The sequence below is a fragment of the Orcinus orca genome, unplaced genomic scaffold (genome assembly GCF_937001465.1).
Source record: "Orcinus orca unplaced genomic scaffold, mOrcOrc1.1 scaffold_57, whole genome shotgun sequence".
Lineage (NCBI taxonomy): Eukaryota > Metazoa > Chordata > Mammalia > Artiodactyla > Delphinidae > Orcinus > Orcinus orca.
The window spans coordinates 24,948-45,117 of record NW_026044129.1 but is presented as its reverse complement, the minus strand read 5'-3'; the positions used below and the strand labels follow the sequence as shown (position 1 = coordinate 45,117).

The window sequence follows — 20,170 nt, the reverse complement described above, 5'->3', positions numbered from 1 at the left end:
CTAAGTTCGGGACGGCTCTGTTTACAAGAAACTCGTTTATGGGACAAGTTCAATATCGCAGAAAGTGAAAAATGGATAAAGAAGTTGTGGGACTTACGCACAATGCAATATCACTCAGCAATGAAATCTATGTCATCAGGCCCGTAGCAGCATAATGAGTGGATTCAGGTATGATGATTCTAACTGAAATAAGTCACACAGAAAAAGAAACATCATAAGATATCACTAATACACGGAATGTAAACTTGGCTACACAGGAACTGGATTACAAAACAGAAGAGGGTCTCAAATTTAGAAAACCAACTTATGCTTGCTTAAGGGGAAAGGTGAGTTGGGGTGCTGCATAAAACCAGAGATTGAAATGAGCACAGATAAAGTTCCTTAAGCCAAATATGTAATAGACAAGAGCTACTCCTTGCTCAACGAAATGGACTCAACACCCCATATTAAACGCCTAAGAATGTACCTGACTAGTAAGTATCTTAAAACCTATGGAACACTATGTCTCCGAAAGAGAATCAAGCATGTGTACAGGGGCATAAACGCAGCAGTGATAGGATTGGAGAGGTTTGGTGAGCAAATGAAGACCCTTTGAAGTCATATTGCATGATACCCATTCCACGGGTCTCAACTCTCCAGGTTTAAGGGATTCTTCCTTCAGCTAAATCATTCATGTGGAACCCAGAGTATGATCAACCATGTGATCGGGAGACGTGTTCCAATATGTCTCAGTTCTCGTCCCCTGGTACTCGGGTGCAACATTCCAGACGCTTTACTAACACTCTCCCGACTTGGAGAGTCAGTGCCTTTAACCTCCTGTTTGGCCCAGTTTGCAATTTCTGCGGAAGATGAACAGGAATAGGGAGAACCAATGAGAGACTAGCTGGAGGTGTCTGGACGGGCAAATTTAACTCTCATTTCCCACCAGGAAGAGGAATTAACCAAAGGCTCAGCGTGCCGTGCCGGAACCAGAATAGGGCCTGAAGCAATCCTGCGGTGTTGCGGCCAGCTCACAGGAAAGCGAGTTGAAGAAAGGAGCTCAGGGGCACTGTAATTCACAAACCTGCAGAGTTATAAATGACAGCTATCGTCCAAAAATATACTGAAGTAAGGCTGCCAAGAGGACTTGAAAGCGGGGCAGAACTGCAGGAAACCAATTTCAGAAGGTACACTGGAATTGCATTTAAAGCATAGTAAAAGAGACAAAAACGTCGACAATGATGCACTTGGCCAAAAAGGGCGTATGCGTTTTTTCCTGAATATATTCAGGAGAAAACGCATACGCCCTTTTTGGCAAACCAAGCAAGCTTGCAAAGGAAATCTGCACTACAATGAAGTCTCACTTCCCCCCGGTCAAAAGGGCCAACTGAAAAAAGTGTAAAATCCAGAAAGGCAGGACAGGCCATGGAGAACTGAGAGCCTTGTTATGCTGATGGGCGGGATGTATATTGCCAACAGCCACTGGGGAGAAGTGTATGGTGTTTCCTGAAACATCTAAAATCAAAGCAACAGAGCCTAGGGCATTTCCACTTATGGCCCTATAGCTTAGGGAAATTAAAATCAAAAAGACACAGCCACCCCAAAGTTTGGGACGGCTCTGTTTACAAGAAACTCGTTTACGGGACAAGTTCAATATCACAGAAAGTGAAAAATGGATAAAGAAGTTGTGGTACTTACGTACAATGCTATATCACTCAGCAATGAAATCTATGTCATCAGGCCCGTAGCAGCATAATGAGTGGATTCAGTTATGATGATTCTAACTGAAATAAGTCACACAGAAAAAGAAACATCATAAGATATCACTAATACACGGAATGTAAACATGGCTACACAGGAACTGGATTACAAAACAGAACAGGGTCTCAAATTTAGAAAACCAACTTATGCTTGCTTAAGGGGAAAGGTGAGTTGGGGTGCTGCATAAAACCAGAGATTGAAATGAGCACAGATAAAGTTCCTTAAGCCAAATATGGAATAGACAAGAGCTACTCCTTGCTCAACGAAATGGACTCAACACCCCATATTAAACGCCTAAGAATGTACCTGACTAGTAAGTATCTTAAAACCTATGGATCGCTATGTCTCCGAAAGAGAATCAAGCATGTGTACAGGGGCATAAACGCAGCAGTGATAGGATTGGAGAGGTTCGGTGAGCAAATGAAGACCCTTTGAAGTCATATTGCATGGTACCCATTCCACGGGTCTCAACGCTCCAGGTTTAAGGGATTCTTCCTTCAGCTAAATCATGCATGTGGAACCCAGAGTATGATCAACCGTGTGATCGGGAGACGTGTTCCAATATGTCTCAGTTCTCATCCCCTGGTACTCGGGTGCAACATTCCAGACGCTTTACTAACACTCTCCCGACTTGGAGAGTCAGTGCCTTTAAACTCCTGTTTGGCCCAGTTTGCAATTTCTGTGGAAGATGAACAGGAATAGGGAGAACCAATGAGAGACTAGCTGGAGGTTTCTGGACGGGCAAATTTAACTCTCATTTCCCACCAGGAAGAGGAATTAACCAAAGGCTCAGCGTGCCGTGCTGGAACCAGATTAGGGCCTGAAGCAATCCCTCGGTGCTGCGGCCAGCTCACAAGAAAGCGAGTTGAAGAAAGGAGCTCAGGGGCACTGTAATTCACAAACATGCAGAGTTATAAATGACAGCTATCGTCCAAAAATATACTGAAGTAAGGCTGCCAAGAGGACTTGAAAGCAGGGCAGAATTGCAGGAAACCGATTTCAGGAGGTAGACTGGAATTGCATTTAAAGCATAGGAAAAGAGGCAGAACGTCCACAATGATGCTCTTGACCAAAAAGGGCGTATGCGTTTTTTCCTGAATATATTCAGAAAGAACGCATACGCCATTTTTTCCTGAATATATTCAGGAAAAAACGCATACGCCATTTTTGGCCAACCAAGCAAGCTTGCAAAGGATATCTGCACTACAATGAAGTCTCACTTCCCCCCGGTCAAAAGGGCCATCTGAAAAAAGTGTAAATCCAGAAAGGCAGGACAGGCCATGGAGAACTGTGAGCCTTGTTATGCTGATGGGCGGGATGTAAATTGCCAACAGCCACTAGGGAGAAGTGTATGGTGTTTCCTGAAACATCTAAAAAACAAAGCAACAGAGCCTAGGGCACTTCCACTTATGGTCCTATAGCTTCGGGAAATTAAAATCAAAAAGACACAGCCACCCCAAAGTTTGGGACGGCTCTGTTTACAAGAACCTTGTTTACGGTACAAGTACAATATCGCAGAAAGTGAGAAATGGATAAAGAAGTTGTGGTACTTACGTACAATGCAATATCACTCAGCAATGAAATCTATGTCATCAGGCCCGTAGCAGCATAATGAGTGGATTCAGGTATGATGATTCTAACTGAAATAAGTCACAAGACAAAGAAACATCATAAGATATCACTAATACACGGAATGTAAACTTGGCTACACAGGAACTGGATTACAAAACAGAACAGGGTCTCAAATTTAGAAAACCAACTTATGCTTGCTTAAGGGGAAAGGTGAGTTGTGGTGCTGCATAAAACCAGAGATTGAAATGAGCACAGATAAAGTTCCTTAAGCCAAATATGGAATAGACAAGAGCTACTCCTTGCTCAACGAAATGGACTCAACACCCCATATTAAACGCCTAAGAATGTAGCAGACTAGTAAGTATCTTAAAACCTATGGATTGCTATGTCTCCAAACGAGAATCCAGCATGTGTACAGGGGCATAAGCGCAGCAGTGATAGGATTGGAGAGGTTCGGTGAGCAAATGAAGACCCTTTGAAGTCATATTGCATGGTACCCATTCCACGGGTCTCAACTCTCCAGGTTTAAGGGATTCTTCCTTCAGCTAAATCATGCATGTGGAACCCAGAGTATGATCAACTGTGTGATCGGGAGACGTGTTCCAATATGTCTCAGTTCTCGTCCCCTGGTACTCGGGTGCAACATTCCAGACGCTTTACTAACACCCTCCCGACTTGGAGAGTCAGTGCCTTTAACCTCCTGTTTGGCCCAGTTTGCAATTTCTGCGGAAGATGAACAGGAATAGGGAGAACCAATGAGAGACTAGCTGGAGGTGTCTGGACGGGCAAATTTAACTCTCATTTCCCACCAGGAAGAGGAATTAACCAAAGGCTCAGCGTGCCGTGCCGGAACCAGATTAGGGCCTGAAGCAATCCTGCAGTGTTTCGGCCAGCTCACAAGAAAGCGAGTTGAAGAAAGAAGCTCAGGGGCACTGTAATTCACAAACCTGCAGAGTTATAAATGACAGCTATCGTCCAAAAATATACTGAAGTAAGCCTGCCAAGAGGACTTGAAAGTGGGGCAGAACTGCAGGAAACCGATATCGGGAGGTAGACTGGAATTGCATTTAAAGCATAGGAAAAGAGGCAGAACGTCCACAATGATGCACTTGGCCAAAAAGGGCGTATGTGTTTTTTCCTGAATATATTCAGGAAAAAACGCATACGCCCTTTTTGGCCAACCAAGCAAGCTTGCAAAGGAAATCTGCACTACAATGAAGTCTCACTTCCCCCCAGTCAAAAGGGCCATCTGAAAAAAGTGTAAAATCCAGAAAGGCAGGACAGGCCATGGAGAACTAGGAGCCTTGTTATGCTGATGGGCGGGATGTAAATTGCCAACAGCCACTCGGGAGAAGTGTATGGTGTTTCCTTAAACATCTAAAAAACAAAGCAACGGAGCCTAGGGCACTTCCACTTATGGTCCTATAGCTTAGGGAAATTAAAATCAAAAAGACACAGCCACTCCAAAATTTGCGACGGCTCTGTTTACAAGAACCTCGTTTACGGTGCAAGTTCAATATCGCAGAAAGTGAAAAATGGATAAATAAGTTGTGGTACTTACATACAATGCAATATCACTCAGCAATGAAATCTATGTCATCAGGCCCGTAGCAGCATAATGAGTGGATTCAGGTATGATGATTCTAACTGAAATAAGTCACACAGAAAAAGAAACATCATAAGATATCACTAATACACGGAATGTAACCTTGGCTACACAGGAACTGGATTACAAAACAGAACAGGGTCTCAAATTTAGAAAACCAACTTATGCTTGCTTAAGGGGAAAGGTGAGTTGGGGTGCTGCATAAAACCAGAGATTGAAATGAGCACAGATAAAGTTCCTTAAGACAAATATGGAATAGACAAGAGCTACTCCTTGCTCAACGAAATGGACTCAACACCCCATATTAATCGCCTAAGAATGTACCTGACTAGGAAGTATCTTAAAACCTATGGATTGCTATGTCTCCAAAAGAGAATCAAGCGTGTGTACAGGGGCATAAACGCAGCAGTGATAGGATTGGAGAGGTTCGGTGAGCAAATGAAGACCCTTTGAAGTCATATTGCATGGTACCCATTCCACGGGTCTCAACTCTCCAGGTTTAAGGGATTCTTCCTTCAGCTAAAACATGCATGTGGAACCCAGAGTATGATCAACCGTGTGATCGGTAGACATGTTCCAATATGTCTCAGTACTGGTCGCCTGGTACTCTGGTGCAACATTCCAGACGCTTTACTAACACTCTCCTGACTTGGAGAGTCAGTGCCTTTAACCTCCTGTTTGGCCCAGTTTGCAATTTCTGTGGAAGATGAACAGGAATAGGGAGAACCAATGAGAGACTAGCTGGAGGTGTCTGGACGGGCAAATTTAACTCTCATTTCCCACCAGGAAGAGGAATTAACCAAAGGCTCAGCGTGCCGTGCCAGAACAAGATTAGGGCCTGAAGCAATCCTGCGGTGTTGCAGCCAGCTCACAAGAAAGCGAGTTGAAGAAAGGAGCTCAGGGGCACTGTAATTCACAAACCTGCAGAGTTATAAATGACAGCTATTGTCCAAAAATATACTGAAGTAAGGCTGCCAAGAGGTCTTGAATGTGGGGCAGAAATGCAGGAAACCGATTTCAGGAGGTAGACTGGAATTGCATTTAAAGCATAGGAAAAGAGGCAGAACGTCGACAATGATGCACTTGGCCAAAAAGGGCGTCTGCATTTTTTCCTGAATATATTCAGGAAAAAATGCATATGCCCTTTTTGGCCAAACAAGCAAGCTTGCAAAGGAAATCTGCACTACAATGAAGTCTCACTTCCCCTGGGGTCAAAAGGGCCATCTGAAAAAAGTGTAAAATCCAGAAAGGCAGGACAGGCATGGAGAACTGGGAGCCTATTTATGCTGATGGGCGGGATGTAAATTGACAACAGCCACTCGGGAGAAGTGTATGGTGTTTCCTGAAACATCTAAAAAACAAAGCAACACAGCCTAGGGCATTTCCACTTATGGTCCTATAGCTTAGGGAAATTAAAATCAAAAAGACACAGCCACCCCAAAGTTGGGACGGCTCTGTTTACAAGAAACTCGTTTACGGTACTAGTTCAATAGCGCAGAAAGTGAAAAATGGATAAAGAAGTTGTGGTACTTACGCACAATGCAATATCACTCAGCAAAGAAATCTATGTCATCAGGCCCGTAGCAGCATAATGAGTGGATTCAGGTATGATGATTCTAACTGAAATAAGTCACACAGAAAAAGAAACATCATAAGATATCACTAATACACGGAATGTAAACTTGGCTACACAGGAACTGGATTACAAAACAGAACAGGGTCTCAAATGTAGAAAACCAACTTATGCTTGCTTAAGGGGAAAGGTGACTTGGGGTGCTGCATAAAACCAGAGATTGAAATGAGCACAGATAAAGTTCCTTAAGACAAATATGGAATAGACAAGAGCTACTCCTTGTTCAACGAAATGGACTCAACACCCCATATTAAAGGCCTAAGAATGTACCTGACTAGTAAGTATCTTAAAACCTATGGATTGCTATGTCTCCGAAAGAGAATCAAGCATGCGTACAGGGGAATAAACGCAGCAGTGATAGGATTGGAGAGGTTCGGTGAGCAAATGAAGACCCTTTGAAGTCATATTGCATGGTACCCATTCCACGGGTCTCAACTCTCAAGGTTTAAGGGATTCTTTCTTCACCTAAACATGCATGTGAAACCCAGAGTATGATCAACCATGTGATCGGGAGACGTGTTCCAATATGTCTCAGTTCTCGTCCCCTGGCACTCGGGTGCAACATTCCAGACGCTTTACTAACACTCTCCCGACTTGGAGAGTCAGTGCCTTTAACCTCCTGTTTGGCCCAGTTTGCAATTTCTGCGGAAGATGAACAGGAATAAGGTGGACCAATGAGAGATTAGCTGGAGGTGTCTGGACGGGCAAATTTAACTCTCATTTCCCACCAGGAAGAGGAATTAACCAAAGGCTCAGCGTGCCGTGCCGGAACCAGATTAGGGCAGGAAGCAATCCTGCGGTGTTGCGGTCAGCTCACAAGAAAGCGAGTTGAAGAAAGGACCTCAGGGGCACTGTAATTCACAAACCTGCAGAGTTATAAATGACAGCTATCGTCCAAAAATATACTGAAGTAAGCCTGCCAAGAGGACTTGAAAGTGGGGCAGAACTGCAGGAAACCGATATCGGGAGGTAGACTGGAATTGCATTTAAAGCATAGGAAAAGAGGCAGAACGTCCACAATGATGCACTTGGCCAAAAAGGGCGTATGTGTTTTTTCCTGAATATATTCAGGAAAAAACGCATACGCCCTTTTTGGCCAACGAAGCAAGCTTGCAAAGGAAATCTGCACTACAATGAAGTCTCACTTCCCCCCAGTCAAAAGGGCCATCTGAAAAAAGTGTAAAATCCAGAAAGGCAGGACAGGCCATGGAGAACTAGGAGCCTTGTTATGCTGATGGGCGGGATGTAAATTGCCAACAGCCACTCGGGAGAAGTGTATGGTGTTTCCTTAAACATCTAAAAATCAAAGCAACAGAGCCTAGGGCACTGCCACTTATGGCCCTATAGCTTAGGGAAATTAAAATCAAAAAGACACAGCCACCCCAAAGTTTGGGACGGCTCTGTTTACAAGAAACTCGTTTACGGGACAAGTTCAATATCACAGAAAGTGAAAAATGGATAAAGAAGTTGTGGTACTTACGTACAATGCAATATCACTCAGCAATGAAATGTATGTCATCAGGCCCGTAGCAGCATAATGAGTGGATTCAGGTATGATGATTCTAACTGAAATAAGTCACACAGAAAAAGAAACATCATAAGATATCACTAATACACGGAATGTAAACTTGGCTACACAGGAACTGGATTACAAAACAGAACAGGGTCTCAAATGTAGAAAACCACCTTATGCTTGCTTAAGGGCAAAGGTGAGTTGGGGTGCTGTATAAAACCAGAGATTGAAATGAGCACAGATAAAGTTCCTTAAGCCAAATATGTAATAGACAAGAGCTACTCCTTGCTCAACGAAATGGACTCAACACCCCATATTAAACGCCTAAGAATGTACCTGACTAGTAAGTATCTTAAAACCTATGGAACACTATGTCTCCGAAAGAGAATCAAGCATGTGTACAGGGGCATAAACGCAGCAGTGATAGGATTGGAGAGGTTTGGTGAGCAAATGAAGACCCTTTGAAGTCATATTGCATGATACCCATTCCACGGGTCTCAACTCTCCAGGTTTAAGGGATTCTTCCTTCAGCTAAAGCATGCATGTGGAACCCAGAGTATGATCAACCGTGTGATCGGGAGACGTGTTCCAATATGTCTCAGTTCTCGTCCCCTGGTACTCGGGTGCAACATTCCAGACGCTTTACTAACACTCTCCCGACTTGGAGATTCAGTGCCTTTAACCTCCTGTTTGGCCCAGTTTGCAATTTCTGCGGAAGATGAACAGGAATAGGGAGAACCAATGAGAGACTAGCTGGAGGTGTCTGGACGGGCAAATTTAACTCTCATTTCCCACCAGGAAGAGGAATTAACCAAAGGCTCAGCGTGCCGTGCCGGAACCAGAATAGGGCCTGAAGCAATCCTGCGGTGTTGCGGCCAGCTCACAGGAAAGCGAGTTGAAGAAAGGAGCTCAGGGGCACTGTAATTCACAAACCTGCAGAGTTATAAATGACAGCTATCGTCCAAAAATATACTGAAGTAAGGCTGCCAAGAGGACTTGAAAGCGGGGCAGAACTGCAGGAAACCAATTTCAGGAGGTACACTGGCATTGCATTTAAAGCATAGTAAAAGAGGCAAAAACGTCGACAATGATGCACTTGGCCAAAAAGGGCGTATGCGTTTTTTCCTGAATATATTCAGGAGAAAACGCATACGCCCTTTTTGGCCAACCAAGCAAGCTTGCAAAGGAAATCTGCACTACAATGAAGTCTCACTTCCCCCCGGTCAAAAGGGCCAACTGAAAAAAGTGTAAAATCCAGAAAGGCAGGACAGGCCATGGAGAACTGAGAGCCTTGTTATGCTGATGGGTGGGATGTATATTGCCAACAGCCACTGGGGAGAAGTGTATGGTGTTTCCTGAAACATCTAAAATCAAAGCAACAGAGCCTAGGGCACTGCCACTTATGGCCCTATAGCTTAGGGAAATTAAAATCAAAAAGACACAGCCACCCCAAAGTTTGGGACGGCTCTGTTTACAAGAAACTCGTTTACGGTACAAGTTCAATATCACAGAAAGTGAAAAATGGATAAAGAAGTTGTGGTACTTACGTACAATGCAATATCACTCAGCAATGAAATCTATGTCATCAGGCCCGTAGCAGCATAATGAGTGGATTCAGTTATGATGATTCTAACTGAAATAAGTCACACAGAAAAAGAAACATCATAAGATATCACTAATACACGGAATGTAAACATGGCTACACAGGAACTGGATTACAAAACAGAACAGGGTCTCAAATTTAGAAAACCAACTTATGCTTGCTTAAGGGGAAAGGTGAGTTGGGGTGCTGCATAAAACCAGAGATTGAAATGAGCACAGATAAAGTTTCTTAAGCCAAATATGGAATAGACAAGAGCTACTCCTTGCTCAACGAAATGGACTCAACACCCCATATTAAACGCCTAAGAATGTACCTGACTAGTAAGTATCTTAAAACCTATGGATCGCTATGTCTCCGAAAGAGAATCAAGCATGTGTACAGGGGCATAAACGCAGCAGTGATAGGATTGGAGAGGTTCGGTGAGCAAATGAAGACCCTTTGAAGTCATATTGCATGGTACCCATTCCACGGGTCTCAACTCTCCAGGTTTAAGGGATTCTTCCTTCAGCTAAATCATGCATGTGGAACCCAGAGTATGATCAACCGTGTGATCGGGAGACGTGTTCCAATATGTCTCAGTTCTCATCCCCTGGTACTCGGGTGCAACATTCCAGACGCTTTACTATCACTCTCCCGACTTGGAGAGTCAGTGCCTTTAACCTCCTGTTTGGCCCAGTTTGCAATTTCTGCGGAAGATGAACAGGAATAGGGAGAACCAATGAGAGACTAGCTGGAGGTGTCTGGACGGGCAAATTTAACTCTCATTTCCCACCAGGAAGAGGAATTAACCAAAGGCTCAGCGTGCCGTGCTGGAACCAGATTAGGGCCTGAAGCAATCCTGCGGTGTTGTGGCCAGCTCACAAGAAAGCGAGTTGAAAAAAGGAGCTCAGGGGCACTGTAATTCACAAACATGCAGAGTTATAAATGACAGCTATCGTCCAAAAATATACTGAAGTAAGGCTGCCAAGAGGACTTGAATGTGGGGCAGAAATGCATGAAACCGATTTCAGGAGGTAGACTGGCATTGCATTTAAAGCATAGGAAAACAGGCAGAACGTCGACAATGATGCATTTGCCAAAAAGGGCGTATGCGTTTTTTCCTGAATATATTCAGGAAAAAACGCATACGCCCTTTTTGGCCAACCAAGCAAGCTTGCAAAGGAAATCTGCACTACAATGAAGTCTCACTTCCCCCCAGTCAAAAGGGCCATCTGAAAAAAGTGTAAAATCCAGAAAGGCAGGACAGGCCATGGAGAACTAGGAGCCTTGTTATGCTGATGGGCGGGATGTAAATTGCCAACAGCCACTCGGGAGAAGTGTATGGTATTTCCTTAAACATCTAAAAAACAAAGCAACAGAGCCTAGGGCACTTCCACTTATGGTCCTATAGCTTAGGGAAATTAAAATCAAAAAGACACAGCCACTCCAAAATTTGCGACGGCTCTGTTTACAAGAACCTCGTTTACGGTGCAAGTTCAATATTGCAGAAAGTGAAAAATGGATAAAGAAGTTGTGGTACTTACATACAATGCAATATCACTCAGCAATGAAATCTATGTCATCAGGCCCGTAGCAGCATAATGAGTGGATTCAGGTATGATGATTCTAACTGAAATAAGTCACACAGAAAAAGAAACATCATAAGATATCACTAATACACGGAATGTAACCTTGGCTACACAGGAACTGGATTACAAAACAGAACAGGGTCTCAAATTTAGAAAACCAACTTATGCTTGCTTAAGGGGAAAGGTGAGTTGGGGTGCTGCATAAAACCAGAGATTGAAATGAGCACAGATAAAGTTCCTTAAGACAAATATGGAATAGACAAGAGCTACTCCTTGCTCAACGAAATGGACTCAAAACCCCATATTAATCGCTTAAGAATGTACCTGACTAGGAAGTATATTAAAACCTATGGATTGCTATGTCTCCAAAAGAGAATCAAGCGTGTGTACAGGGGCATAAACGCAGCAGTGATAGGATTGGAGAGGTTCGGTGAGCAAATGAAGACCCTTTGAAGTCATATTGCATGGTACCCATTCCACGGGTCTCAACTCTCCAGGTTTAAGGGATTCTTCCTTCAGCTAAAACATGCATGTGGAACCCAGAGTATGATCAACCGTGTGATCGGTAGACATGTTCCAATATGTCTCAGTACTCGTCACCTGGTACTCTGGTGCAACATTCCAGACGCTTTACTAACACTCTCCTGACTTGGAGAGTCAGTGCCTTTAACCTCCTGTTTGGCCCAGTTTGCAATTTCTGCGGAAGATGAACAGGAATAGGGAGAACCAATGAGACACTAGCTGGAGGTGTCTGGACGGGCAAATTTAACTCTCATTTCCCACCAGGAAGAGGAATTAACCAAAGGCTCAGCGTGCCGTGCCAGAAAAAGATTAGGGCCTGAAGCAATCCTGCGGTGTTGCAGCCAGCTCACAAGAAAGCGAGTTGAAGAAAGGAGCTCAGGGGCACTGTAATTCACAAACCTGCAGAGTTATAAATGACAGCTATTGTCCAAAAATATACTGAAGTAAGGCTGCCAAGAGGTCTTGAATGTGGGGCAGAAATGCAGGAAACCGATTTCAGGAGGTAGACTGGAATTGCATTTAAAGCATAGGAAAAGAGGCAGAACGTCGACAATGATGCACTTGGCCAAAAAGGGCGTCTGCGTTTTTTCCTGAATATATTCAGGAAAAAACGCATACGCCCTTTTTGGCCAACCAAGCAAGCTTGCAAAGGAAATCTGCACTACAATGAAGTCTCACTTCCCCCCAGTCAAAAGGGCCATCTGAAAAAAGTGTAAAATCCAGAAAGGCAGGACAGGCCATGGAGAACTAGGAGCCTTGTTATGCTGATGGGCGGGATGTAAATTGCCAACAGCCACTCGGGAGAAGTGTATGGTGTTTCCTTAAACATCTAAAAATCAAAGCAACAGAGCCTAGGGCACTGCCACTTATGGCCCTATAGCTTAGGGAAATTAAAATCAAAAAGACACAGCCACCCCAAAGTTTGGGACGGCTCTGTTTACAAGAAACTCGTTTACGGGACAAGTTCAATATCACAGAAAGTGAAAAATGGATAAAGAAGTTGTGGTACTTACGTAGAATGCAATATCACTCAGCAATGAAATCTATGTCATCAGGCCCGTAGCAGCATAATGAGTGGATTCAGGTATGATGATTCTAACTGAAATAAGTCACACAGAAAAAGAAACATCATAAGATATCACTAATACACGGAATGTAAACTTGGCTACACAGGAACTGGATTACAAAACAGAACAGGGTCTCAAATGTAGAAAACCAACTTATGCTTGCTTAAGGGGAAAGGTGAGTTGGGGTGCTGCATAAAACCAGAGATTGAAATGAGCACAGATAAAGTTCCTTAAGCCAAATATGGAATAGACAAGAGCTACTCCTTGCTCAACGAAATGGACTCAACACCCCATATTAAAGGCCTAAGAATGTACCTGACTAGTAAGTATCTTAAAACCTATGGATCGCTATGTCTCCGAAAGAGAATCAAGCATGTGTACAGGGGCATAAACGCAGCAGTGATAGGATTGGAGAGGTTCGGTGAGCAAATGAAGACCCTTTGAAGTCATATTGCATGATACCCATTCCACGGGTCTCAACTCTAAAGGTTTAAGGGATTCTTCCTTCAGCTAAATCATTCATGTGGAACCCAGAGTATGATCAACCGTGTGATCGGGAGACGTGTTCCAATATGTCTCAGTTCTCGTCCCCTGGTACTCGGGTGCAACATTCCAGACGCTTTACTAACACTCTCCCGACTTGGAGAGTCAGTGCCTTTAACCTCCTGTTTGGCCCAGTTTGCAATTTCTGCGGAAGATGAACAGGAATAGGGAGAACCAATGAGAGACTAGCTGGAGGTGTCTGGACGGGCAAATTTAACTCTCATTTCCCACCAGGAAGAGGAATTAAGCAAAGGCTCAGCGTGCCGTGCCGGAACCAGAATAGGGCCTGAAGCAATCCTGCGGTGTTGCGGCCAGCTCACAGGAAAGCGAGTTGAAGAAAGGAACTCAGGGGCACTGTAATTCACAAACATGCAGAGTTATAAATGACAGCTATCGTCCAAAAATATACTGAAGTAAGGCTGCCAAGAGGACTTGAAAGCGGGGCAGAATTGCAGGAAACCGATTTCAGGAGGTAGACTGGAATTGCATTTAAAGCATAGGAAAAGAGGCAGAACGTCCACAATGATGCTCTTGACCAAAAAGGGCGTATGCGTTTTTTCCTGAATATATTCAGGAAAAAACGCATACGCCCTTTTTGGCCAACCAAGCAAGCTTGCAAAGGATATCTGCACTACAATGAAGTCTCACTTCCCCCCGGTCAAAAGGGACATCTGAAAGAAGTGTAAAATCCAGAAAGGCAGGACAGGCCATGGAGAACTGTGAGCCTTGTTATGCTGATGGGCGGGATGTAAATTGCCAACAGCCACTAGGGAGAAGTGTATGGTGTTTCCTGAAACATCTAAAAAACAAAGCAACAGAGCCTAGGGCACTTCCACTTATGGTCCTATAGCTTAGGGAAATTAAAATCAAAAAGACACAGCCACCCCAAAGTTTGGGACGGCTCTGTTTACAAGAAACTCGTTTACGGTACAAGTTCAATATCACAGAAAGTGAAAAATGGATAAAGAAGTTGTGGTACTTACGTACAATGCAATATCACTCAGCAATAAAATCTATGTCATCAGGCCCGTAGCAGCATAATGAGTGGATTCAGGTATGATGATTCTAACTGAAATAAGTCACACAGAAAAAGAAACATCATAAGATATCACTAATACACGGAATGTAAACACGGCTACACAGGAACTGGATTACAAAACAGAACAGGGTCTCAAATTTAGAAAACCAACTTATGCTTGCTTAAGGGGAAAGGTGAGTTGGGGTGCTGCATAAAACCAGAGATTGAAATGAGCACAGATAAAGTTCCTTAAGCCAAATATGGAATAGACAAGAGCTACTCCTTGCTCAACGAAATGGACTCAACACCCCATATTAAAGGCCTAAGAATGTACCTGACTAGTAAGTATCTTAAAACCTATGGATCGCTATGTCTCCGAAAGAGAATCAAGCATGTGTACAGGGGCATAAACGCAGCAGTGATAGGATTGGAGAGGTTCGGTGAGCAAATGAAGACCCTTTGAAGTCATATTGCATGGTACCCATTCCACGGGTCTCAACTCTCCAGGTTTAAGGGATTCTTCCTTCAGCTAAATCATGCATGTGGAACCCAGAGTATGATCAACCGTGTGATCGGGAGACGTGTTCCAATATGTCTCAGTTCTCATCCCCTGGTACTCGGGTGCAACATTCCAGACGCTTTACTAACAGTCTCCCGACTTGGAGAGTCAGTGCCTTTAACCTCCTGTTTGGCCCAGTTTGCAATTTCTGCGGAAGATGAACAGGAATAGAGAGAACCAATGAGAGACTAGCTGGAGGTGTCTGGACGGGCAAATTTAACTCTCATTTCCCACCAGGAAGAGGAATTAACCAAAGGCTCAGCGTGCCGTGCTGGAACCAGATTAGGGCCTGAAGCAATCCTGTGGTGTTGTGGCCAACTCACAAGAAAGCGAGTTGAAGAAAGGAGCTCAGGGGCACTGTAATTCACAAACATGCAGAGTTATAAATGACAGCTATCGTCCAAAAATATACTGAAGTAAGGCTGCCAAGAGGACTTGAAAGCGGGGCAGAATTGCAGGAAACCGATTTCAGGAGGTAGACTGGAATTGCATTTAAAGCATAGGAAAAGAGGCAGAACGTCCACAATGATGCTCTTGACCAAAAAGGGCGTATGCGTTTTTTCCTGAATATATTCAGGAAAAAACGCATACGCCCTTTTTGGCCAACCAAGCAAGCTTTCAAAGGATATCTGCACTACAATGAAGTCTCACTTCCCCCCGGTCAAAAGGGACATCTGAAAGAAGTGTAAAATTCAGAAAGGCAGGACAGGCCATGGAGAACTGGGAGCCTTGTTATGCTGATGGGCGGGATGTAAATTGCCAACAGCCACTAGGGAGAAGTGTATGGTGTTTCCTGAAACATCTAAAAAACAAAGCAACAGAGCCTAGGGCACTTCCACTTATGGTCCTATAGCTTAGGGAAATTAAAATCAAAAAGACACAGCCACCCCAAAGTTTGGGACGGCTCTGTTTACAAGAACCTCGTTTACGGTACAAGTTCAATATCGCAGAAAGTGAAAAATGGATAAAGAAGTTGTGGTACTTACGTACAATGCAATATCACTCAGCAATGAAATCTATGTCATCAGGCCCGTAGCAGCATAATGAGTGGATTCAGGTATGATGATTCTAACTGAAATAAGTCACAAGACAAAGAAACATCATAAGATATCACTAATACACGGAATGTAAACTTGGCTACACAGGAACTGGATTACAAAACAGAACAGGGTCTCAAATTTAGAAAACCAACTTATGCTTGCTTAAGGGGAAAGGTGAGTTGGGGTGCTGCATAAAACCAGAGATTGAAATGAGCACAGATAAAGTTCCTTAAGCCAAATATGGAATAGACAAGAGCTACTCCTTGCTCAACGAAATGGACTCAACACCCCATATTAAACGCCTAAGAATGTAGCAGACTAGTAAGTATCTTAAAACCTATGGATTGCTATGTCTCCAAAAGAGAATCCAGCGTGTGTACAGGGGCATAAACGCAGCAGTGATAGGATTGGAGAGGTTCGGTGAGCAAATGAAGACCCTTTGAAGTCATATTGCATGGTACCCATTCCACGGGTCTCAACTCTCCACGTTTAAGGTATTCTTCCTTCAGCTAAATCATGCATGTGGAACCCAGAGTATGATCAACTGTGTGATCGGGAGACGTGTTCCAATATGTCTCAGTTCTCGTCCCCTGGTACTCGGGTGCAACATTCCAGACGCTTTACTAACACTCTCCCGACTTGGAGAGTCAGTGCCTTTAACCTCCTGTTTGGCCCAGTTTGCAATTTCTGTGGAAGATGAACAGGAATAGGGAGAACCAATGAGAGACTAGCTGGAGGTGTCTGGACGGGCAAATTTAACTCTCATTTCCCACCAGGAAGAGGAATTAACCAAAGGCTCAGCGTGCCGTGCCGGAACCAGATTAGGGCCTGAAGCAATCCTGCAGTGTTTCAGTAGCTCACAAGAAAGCGAGTTGAAGAAAGGAGCTCAGGGGCACTGTAATTCACAAACCTGCAGAGTTATAAATGACAGCTATCGTCCAAAAATATACTGAAGTAAGCCTGCCAAGAGGACTTGAAAGTGGGGCAGAACTGCAGGAAACCGATATCGGGAGGTAGACTGGAATTGCATTTAAAGCATAGGAAAAGAGGCAGAACGTCCACAATGATGCACTTGGCCAAAAAGGGCGTATGTGTTTTTTCCTGAATATATTCAGGAAAAAACGCATACGCCCTTTTTGGCCAACCAAGCAAGCTTGCAAAGGAAATCTGCACTACAATGAAGTCTCACTTCCCCCCAGTCAAAAGGGCCATCTGAAAAAAGTGTAAAATCCAGAAAGGCAGGACAGGCCATGGAGAACTAGGAGCCTTGTTATGCTGATGGGCGGGATGTAAATTGCCAACAGCCACTCGGGAGAAGTGTATGGTGTTTCCTTAAACATCTAAAAAACAAAGCAACAGAGCCTAGGGCACTTCCACTTATGGTCCTATAGCTTAGGGAAATTAAAATCAAAAAGACACAGCCACTCCAAAATTTGCGACGGCTCTGTTTAGAAGAACCTCGTTTACGGTGCAAGTTCAATATCGCAGAAAGTGAAAAATGGATAAAGAAGTTGTGGTACTTACATACAATGCAATATCACTCAGCAATGAAATCTATGTCATCAGGCCCGTAGCAGCATAATGAGTGGATTCAGGTATGATGATTCTAACTGAAATAAGTCACACAGAAAAAGAAACATCATAAGATATCACTAATACACGGAATGTAACCTTGGCTACACAGGAACTGGATTACAAAACAGAACAGGGTCTCAAATTTAGAAAACCAACTTATGCTTGCTTAAGGGGAAAGGTGAGTTGGGGTGCTGCATAAAACCAGAGATTGAAATGAGCACAGATAAAGTTCCTTAAGACAAATATGGAATAGACAAGAGCTACTCCTTGCTCAACGAAATGGACTCAACACCCCATATTAATCGCCTAAGAATGTACCTGACTAGGAAGTATCTTAAAACCTATGGATTGCTATGTCTCCAAAAGAGAATCAAGCGTGTGTACAGGGGCATAAACGCAGCAGTGATAGGATTGGAGAGGTTCGGTGAGCAAATGAAGACCCTTTGAAGTCATATTGCATGGTACCCATTCCACGGGTCTCAACTCTCCAGGTTTAAGGGATTCTTCCTTCAGCTAAAACATGCATGTAGAACCCAGAGTATGATCAACCGTGTGATTGGTAGACATGTTCCAATATGTCTCAGTACTCGTCGCCTGGTACTCTGGTGCAACATTCCAGACGCTTTACTAACACTCTCCTGACTTGGAGAGTCAGTGCCTTTAACCTCCTGTTTGGCCCAGTTTGCAATTTCTGTGGAAGATGAACAGGAATAGGGAGAACCAATGAGAGACTAGGTGGAGGTGTCTGGACGGGCAAATTTAACTCTCATTTCCCACCAGGAAGAGGAATTAACCAAAGGCTCAGCGTGCCGTGCCAGAACAAGATTAGGGCCTGAAGCAATCCTGCGGTGTTGCAGCCAGCTCACAAGAAAGCGAGTTGAAGAAAGGAGCTCAGGGGCACTGTAATTCACAAACCTGCAGAGTTATAAATGACCGCTATTGTCCAAAAATATACTGAAGTAAGGCTGCCAAGAGGTCTTGAATGTGGGGCAGAAATGCAGGAAACCGATTTCAGGAGGTACACTGGAATTGCATTTAAAGCATAGGAAAAGAGGCAGAACGTCGACAATGATGCACTTGGCCATAAAGGGCGTCTGCATTTTTTCCTGAATATATTCAGGAAAAAATGCATATGCCCTTTTTGGCCAAACAAGCAAGCTTGCAAAGGAAATCTGCACTACAATGAAGTCTCACTTCCCCTGGGGTCAAAAGGGCCATCTGAAAAAAGTGTAAAATCCAGAAAGGCAGGACAGGCACGGAGAACTGGGAGCCTATTTATGCTGATGGGCGGGATGTAAATTGACAACAGCCACTCGGTAGAAGTGTATGGTGTTTCCTGAAACAACTAAAAAACAAAGCAACACAGCCTAGGGCATTTCCACTTATGGTCCTATAGCTTAGGGAAATTAAAATCAAAAAGACACAGCCACCCCAAAGTTTGGGACGGCTCTGTTTACAAGAAACTCATTTACGGTACAAGTTCAATAGCGCAGAAAGTGAAAAATGGATAAAGAAGTTGTGGTACTTACGCACAATGCAATATCACTCAGCAAAGAAATCTATGTCATCAGGCCCAGAGCAGCATAATGAGTGGATTCAGGTATGATGATTCTAACTGAAATAAGTCACACAGAAAAAGAAACATCATAAGATATCACTAATACACGGAATGTAAACTTGGCTACACAGGAACTGGATTACAAAACAGAACAGGGTCTCAAATTTAGAAAACCAACTTATGCTTGCTTAAGGGGAAAGGTGAGTTGGGGTGCTGCATAAAACCAGAGATTGAAATGAGCACAGATAAAGTTCCTTAAGACAAATATGGAATAGACAAGAGCTACTCCTTGTTCAACGAAATGGACTCAACACCCCATATTAAAGACCTAAGAATGTACCTGACTAGTAAGTATCTTAAAACCTATGGATTGCTATGTCTCCGAAAGAGAATCAAGCATGCGTACAGGGGAATAAACGCAGCAGTGATAGGATTGGAGAGGTTCGGTGAGCAAATGAAGACCCTTTGAAGTCATATTGCATGGTACCCATTCCACGGGTCTCAACTCTCAAGGTTTAAGGGATTCTTTCTTCACCTAAACATGCATGTGAAACCCAGAGTATGATCAACCATGTGATCGGGAGACGTGTTCCAATATGTCTCAGTTCTCGTCCCCTGGTACTCGGGTGCAACATTCCAGACGCTTTACTAACACTCTCCCGACTTGGAGAGTCAGTGCCTTTAACCTCCTGTTTGGCCCAGTTTCCAATTTCTGCGGAAGATGAACAGGAATAGGGTGGACCAATGAGAGATTAGCTGGAGGTGTCTGGACGGGCAAATTTAACTCTCATTTCCCACCAGGAAGAGGAATTAACCAAAGGCTCAGCGTGCCGTGCCGGAACCAGATTAGGGCAGGAAGCAATCCTGCGGTGTTGCGGTCAGCTCACAAGAAAGCGAGTTGAAGAAAGGACCTCAGGGGCACTGTAATTCACAAACCTGCAGAGTTATAAATGACAGCTATCGTCCAAAAATATACTGAAGTAAGCCTGCCAAGAGGACTTGAAAGTGGGGCAGAACTGCAGGAAACCGATATCGGGAGGTAGACTGGAATTG

General features: G+C 43.8%; 1 long non-coding RNA gene across 1 annotated transcript in view; it reads left to right on the top strand.

Moving 5' to 3' along the window:
• The window catches only part of LOC125963371 (uncharacterized), a 1,420,724-nt gene extending 1,401,231 nt beyond the window's left edge, over positions 1-19,493 (top strand). Inside the window, exon 3 of the long non-coding RNA XR_007475246.1 lies at positions 19,444-19,493. This is a non-coding gene — a long non-coding RNA (uncharacterized LOC125963371). The remainder of the gene's footprint in view (positions 1-19,443) is intronic.
• The last annotated feature ends 677 nt before the right edge of the window (positions 19,494-20,170 follow it).